This window comes from Mytilus californianus, unplaced genomic scaffold (genome assembly GCF_021869535.1).
Source record: "Mytilus californianus isolate M0D057914Y unplaced genomic scaffold, xbMytCali1.0.p SCAF_2, whole genome shotgun sequence".
In the NCBI taxonomy this organism is placed as follows: domain Eukaryota; kingdom Metazoa; phylum Mollusca; class Bivalvia; order Mytilida; family Mytilidae; genus Mytilus; species Mytilus californianus.
This window is the reverse complement of record NW_026262668.1, coordinates 116,682,080-116,688,753: the sequence shown is the minus strand read 5'-3', so window position 1 is coordinate 116,688,753 and position 6,674 is coordinate 116,682,080. Positions and strand designations below refer to the sequence as shown.

The following is a 6,674-nucleotide window of genomic DNA, read 5'->3' as shown; positions in this document are numbered from 1 at the left end:
ATTCTCACACAAGATTACAGTATAGTTTACAAATATGTTCGCCTCGAGCATTAATAAAGAGACATTAATTGTTGAAATGCGCATCTGGTGCAGTAAAGTTGGTATCGTCAGTTTATTGCAGGCATTATAAAATTAATGAAAGATCTCAACTGGCAGAAATAAACTACTTATTAATTCCTTTTCAAAGTAATAGAAAAATAATGAAAGCAAAATGGGTGATAATTGTTATCCTTGTAATACACCTTTCATATATATAGAGAGAAATCATAAAAAAAACTCCTTTAAACGTTATAAAACTAACGGAATTATCAAATGAAGAATTTATGACTGAATGAAGCTTACTACGAATACCATATCTAACAAGCTTGAAATAAAGAAAGTTTATATTTATGTTGTCAAACCACTTTTAGAATCTGTAAAAGTTTTATTTTTAGAAATTAAATGTCAGTATATGTGGAACCATGTCCAGGTCTAAAACCAGTTGCGTGATGCCTCTTCAATTATCGATTATATTTACGTCATTTTAAATTTGCATTTTGCAAGTAAAACAAATCCTAAATCAGACAAACACTTATAAAAACTATTAATCATTAACATGTTGTAGGCTTTTCAAGATCTGTTAATTTTTCACAATAGCCTTGATGTATGATAAAAGTGTTTTGTTTATTAAGGTTCTACCATTATACCTCCATGTATAGACCATGATAATAGATGTTCACACACTTCATATAAAAACTTATTGTGCAACCCAAATGCACTACCGGATACAAAGAAATATGCCATTCAAACTTGTCCGTTGACATGTAACTATTGCGCTGAATATGTAGGTATGTATAATTTACCCAACTTACGTAAAGTATTTAAAAAAGATGACAAAAGTTCATTGAAATATCATTTTATTTAGACAATTTATTATGTAAGGTGTGCTTCACGCGATGGACACTTTCGGATTTCAAAATTTGGTTTCGAGTTTGCTAACATAAAATATTACTTTTTGAAATGTACATTGGATGCATTTTATCTGCTACTGTATCTTACACCTTTTTGTTGCTACACGGTTTAGAGTCATACATCCGTTTTATTCTGAATGACAAGAATATGGCATATTTCTATTTCCCTTTTACATATGTAAAAGCAGTAATTGTAGTAACGTGTCTCGCTTTTCACGCCGCATAGATTCAAAGTGCTCAAGGTAAAATTGAGTATGCATAAATTCCTTGCAAGAGCTGCACATGGCGCTTATGTTACATCATTTCAATGTCAAGATATTAATGGTATTGGACAGTTATATCTCGTAATTATCATTTATTTTTATTAATTCAATTATCTAGTATTTGTTTTAATTTTTACATTAGAAAGTGTGAAAGCCATTGCATTGATTGTTGTTGATTATTATTGTTGAGAATTTAGAAATAAGTTTTTGAGAGCAGATCATTAGTAGTGTCTGTAGAATCCATTGACAACTTTTCTAAATTAGGGCTATTGAGAATTTTTTGAATAACGAAAACTATACCAAAAGGGGGATATGAACTTGTGTGAAATATACAAAAAGGGTTTCGAATATTACAGAAGAAATCAAGAGCACCTTTACCGCTTTCGAAGACCTAAAAAATTCAAAAGTTTGATATACCAATAATTAGATAAGCATAATCACAATCTAAAAGTTATAAAATTCCAACCACTTGAAATCGTTCAGAAACAACCAGGACAGTCACACAAGCAATTCGAAAAATCCTGTGAATTAAGTTCGCGAACTATTTTGGATAAAAAGACTTCAAACAGCTTATCCTCTCGGTCTCAATGACAAAATATTGGGACAGGGGAACATATCTATAATTTCTATCGATGTCATTAATATTGTCGATAAACGGCTAAGAAATAATAGGTTTCATGGTAAACGTAAAAACCGTAATCTACGTATTAAACATCTTATAAATTATACACTTGCTGATCTGTTATCTATAATAAAAAATAATGGTAGACATCAATTATTATGCAAACTTGGTCATATACCAAGAAGTAAATTATATGATATTTTTCTGGAGTGTGATAAAATTTCATTTGTTAGCCCGTTGTATGAATACACCTGTATTATTACAGCCTTTTGTCAACACAGGCTGTTTCCTAGTATCGATAAACCTGAAAATCACAAACGGCATTTTCTTAAATTAAAATATTTAAATAGAGGTATTGATTTTATTAACTTATCTAGTTATACAATGACTCTACCATCCATAGCCAAATACCTCCATATTTCGATAATACAGAACCACCTATTATTTCGTATTCGTACAAAAAAAACAGCAGAAGTTTGATTTTTAATTATACGTCAGTAACATCAGACGTCAATATAGAAAATAATGCTCCTTCCACTTGAGACTGTGAAACATCTAGTTTTAGATATGTTCCCTATGGTCATGTCATTACAGGAGACCTCAACATCGTTGAAGACCGTGAGGTCAAAACTTTTCTTAAGAAAGGACCTAAATATCGTCCTTCGTCTATTATAGATTGGAAACAGTGTCGTCAGGTCATTAAAGACGCTCTGTCTGCCTACTGTAAAAATTGGTGTAAACGTGAAAAATCTGAAAAAAATCTCTGGAATAGTTATTTGAATAAAATTATGAATACTGTTGATATTCGTATATCTCATTTTGAAAACAATGCTGAAATTAATAATAGGGTTCATGATATACCCATTTCTAGAATAAAAAATAAACTCCAAGTACTCGCAAAGCGGTTTGTGTTCGTACCGGCAGACAAAGCAGCCAATAATGTAGTGGTGGTGTGACGCATATACTACACGGAAGTTCTCCAAAAAGAAATTATCAATTCTTCTACATTCAGGTCCGTACGCTCCACAGAGAGTCAAATTGTAAACAAACATATCACTGCCTTAAAGCCTCTTTCGAACATTTGAAAGTCCCGACTATGTATGGTTACCTTAATTACACAAACAACCATTTAAATTTCGTTTCATCTCCGCATTTAGCTGATAAAAAAATCAGCTATAGTTAGAGGAGGGATAAGGCGTCTGCGTAGAACCGAGAAGTGAAAAGTACAGGTTCCAGTCCCGCTCGGTAAGGAAGTAAAGAATCAAATATATGGAACGCCGTAACTGTCTTATAGTGCAAATATTAATGTTTTTTGTAGCTTTGTCTTTACGTCCTGACATTTCTTCTTTATGTTATGTGTAAGTGTCTTTATTTCCTGCCACTGCATCTCTGTGTTATGTCAAATTAATTATTTGTTTTGTCAAACAATTGTATGATATATCATTGCTATTCTTTGTTATGTGCAATATGCATGACATTATGTTGTAACTACTGTATATTCTGTGAATACCTCTAAACTTTATGATCAACCACTTTTACGTTCTGTCACATTTCCTCTAAGTTGTGTATACGGTATTCTTCCTTTAAGTATGTCAGTAAATATTGCGTCCTGTCTCAAATGGGATTGTTATGTTGAATGTTCTAAACTTTTTGTTTTGATACATCTTAGTTCTATGAAAACTTCATGATATTATATTTTAATGGCTTTATGTTGTGTTTATTCATATGTATATTCTGTGAAAAATATAATATGCCATGGTATAGCTGATATGCGTTTTGCCAAACAATTGATACTTTCTGTTAACATTCAAGATCTCATGTGCATCTACTGGTACGTTATGTGCAAACACGTGTTACATTATTTGCAAAGACCTATTACGTTATGTGCAAATACCTTTTACATTATGTGCAAACACCTATTAGGTTATGTGCAACTACCTATGACATTATGTGCAAACACCTATTACGTTATGTGCAAACACCTTTTACATTATCATGATTATGTGCAAACACCTATCACGTTATATGCAAACACATATTACAATATGTGCAAACACTTATAACGTTACGTTCAAACACCTATTACGTTATGTGCAAACACCTATTACGTTATGGTAAACGCCTTTTTAACACAGATTAAAACAAAACGCTGTCGTGACATAGAAATAATAGCAATGTTATCGAAAAGAAGTCAATGACCAATCATACCCCTTTAACCCACACACATGCGTTCTCTGCTTATTGATAATGCATCAATGATATATACATTTACAGTAATCGAAAGAGTGTAATATATTAAAAACAAAATCCAACCACATTTCTTTACGGTGATTGTGAACAAAGAATAAATTGATGATCTCTTTCACGTCCGGCAACCGGGTCATTATATAGGTCGCTATAGTTTGCATACATACTAAATACATATGGTTTTAGAAGGCCTTCATGTAGGAAGAAACACCCCCCCCCCCCCCCTTCTTCCCCCCGTTAACATTTTGGCGAGTAATTATATGACTTAAGACGGACAAGTCGACTGTGTTACTTTATAGTATAAAAGCAAAATAAAAAACTAAAAATAACCAAAAACAAATTGAAAAGAAAAAATAACCAAAGTAAAATGAAAAACAACCCAAAACAAATGACAGTTCCAAATGAAATGTAAATTATTAACTGATAGATATTTCTTGAGTTCATGATATTGTTTAGAAATTTTATTAGGTTGTTCACCTTGTGTCGTCCGTGATATAATTATAAAATTCAAGCATATCTTGATAAAATGGTCCACTTTTTGAAAGATTTCTCACCGCAAAATCCTACTTTTAATTTTAGATGTCTATACTTTAACCTGGTAAATGTTTTGCGGTAGTTTCCAAGATATGCAGCCGGAAGGAACAAAATCAATTCCCCTTGTTTCTCCCGACTACACCCCCGGACTAGAAATATAACGGGTGTAAGGATAATAGGGTATTTAAGATTATTGATTATTGGCGAATAAGAATTGAATATGGTCCCTAAATTACCCTTCCGGTAGGCTATTCTAGCGAGAAACGTGTGCCAGTTTAATGCCACCAATGCAATGACGTCTCCCACGATTGATGTAGCAGATAAGGAATCCTTTAAAGAATTTAAATTTTATTGCCGTTCATTTCCCATAACAGTCGTATATATTATTCTGAACAACATTCCAAAGACATACTGGTATTTGGTGATTCCTCCGTCCCTGACGAGGAAAAAACATTTCTATCATCAGAGGCGTGTTGAGAGTGGGCCAGGTGGCCCGCCCCCTCTTATCTTGGACTTTTTTTTCAAATTAACAGGGATTTTGGGCAAAATGTGGTCCGAGCTCCCCCTTCCGTACTATTTAACTGCTTATATATCTCTGTAATATTGGCCAATGGACATTGCAAACTTACCATACTTAAACAACAGATTTCGTAATTAAATAAAAAATCTTGAACTTCGTCCAAATTTTGAATTATTTATTAGGCAGCAAAATTCTATGTACAATGAGCTTTTCATAAAATAAATACCATTCACCCTCCGGGCTCATTGTAACTTTTTATGTAACCTACGCTTATCCATCATATTTCCTTTATTGGATTTTGCTTGAATTTGTTCTAGTGCCTATATGGAATACGGATTCTGAGGATATAAATCCGACAAATATGTGTATTATAAAGAGTAAAACGGTTTTCAAACTTCAAAACACGTATATGAATGACCATTATGGTCACCAACTATAAAAGAATAATCATTATATGATTGTATTTAGTAGTTTTGTTATCTATATATTAATATGATAGTTCTCAAAGGGAATTTCATCTTCTAAAGAACGGGTGAATCTACTCCTCGTTGCTATTAGAAAAATAGATTTAACTTTCAGTCAAATATGATAGTTCTGTCTCTGGTCATTCGCATTTCTTCTTCAAACAGCTAAGGGAATTATATGTACAAATAAGCATATTAAAACTTCTTTCTTACCTTAATTATGTTGTCTACATCTACAAAATAAATATATTCATGTTATTTAGTGTTTTCCCGTTTCATTTATTGAAGTTTCCCAACGTCAAAAAATAACTTAAAATATGAATAATCGCCGAATGGTGATTTGAAACAAAAGTTTGCTAAAAGTTTCTTAAACAAAACAAAATACAAAAACAAAACCGAAAACAAAAACAAAATAATAGTTGCCTAACATTTCAGTATAATTATTTTCATTGATACTATTGCCCGGTGAGAATTATTATGACTTTAATAACGTATTATACCTCGCTTTATGAGCTTTATCCTATCTTGTCTATATTTTTCACGTCAATTAACAGTTCAAATTATCATCATTTAAAGTATACGATATTATACTGTTTATTTATTTATTATTATAGGTCCTCCTTGTGAAGACAAAATGAACTGCACCATACTTGTTGCCAGCAACATGTGTAATGTGCCTACAGTTAAAAACCTCTGTCCAAAGTCTTGCAATCACTGTTCGCAAGTAACGGTTGACAGTGTACTACTAGTTGGATAAAACAATCAATTAAAATATGTTTGCAATAGAACATTGGTTTTTTTTTCAATTTCTTTAATCTCCATAATTATCAAATATGTTTGATGTATTTAAGACTTTTTGTATGATTCAGAACCAACTCTCTCTGGAAAGTTTGACCTCAGGGGAATTTGACTTTTATTTTAGGCCCTAAATGGTCATATAGCTACTCACGTTTGTAGTACTTAAACATCATTAGCTTTCAAGTAAAACAAAGTCCGTTACCATACACTTGAATTTGAATTGTTTGTTCATACCCTCGGGGAAATAATAGTATGTACTAGCTTGTAATGATGAAC

At 32.1% G+C, this 6,674-nt stretch overlaps 1 long non-coding RNA gene across 1 annotated transcript; it reads left to right on the top strand.

The window, feature by feature from the left end:
- Nucleotides 1-681: 681 nt before the first annotated feature.
- On the top strand, nt 682-6,388 carry LOC127730844 (uncharacterized). The gene is made up of 2 exons (XR_007995323.1): nt 682-827; nt 6,215-6,388. It is a non-coding gene; the product is annotated as an uncharacterized LOC127730844 (long non-coding RNA).
- Nucleotides 6,389-6,674: the final 286 nt, after the last annotated feature.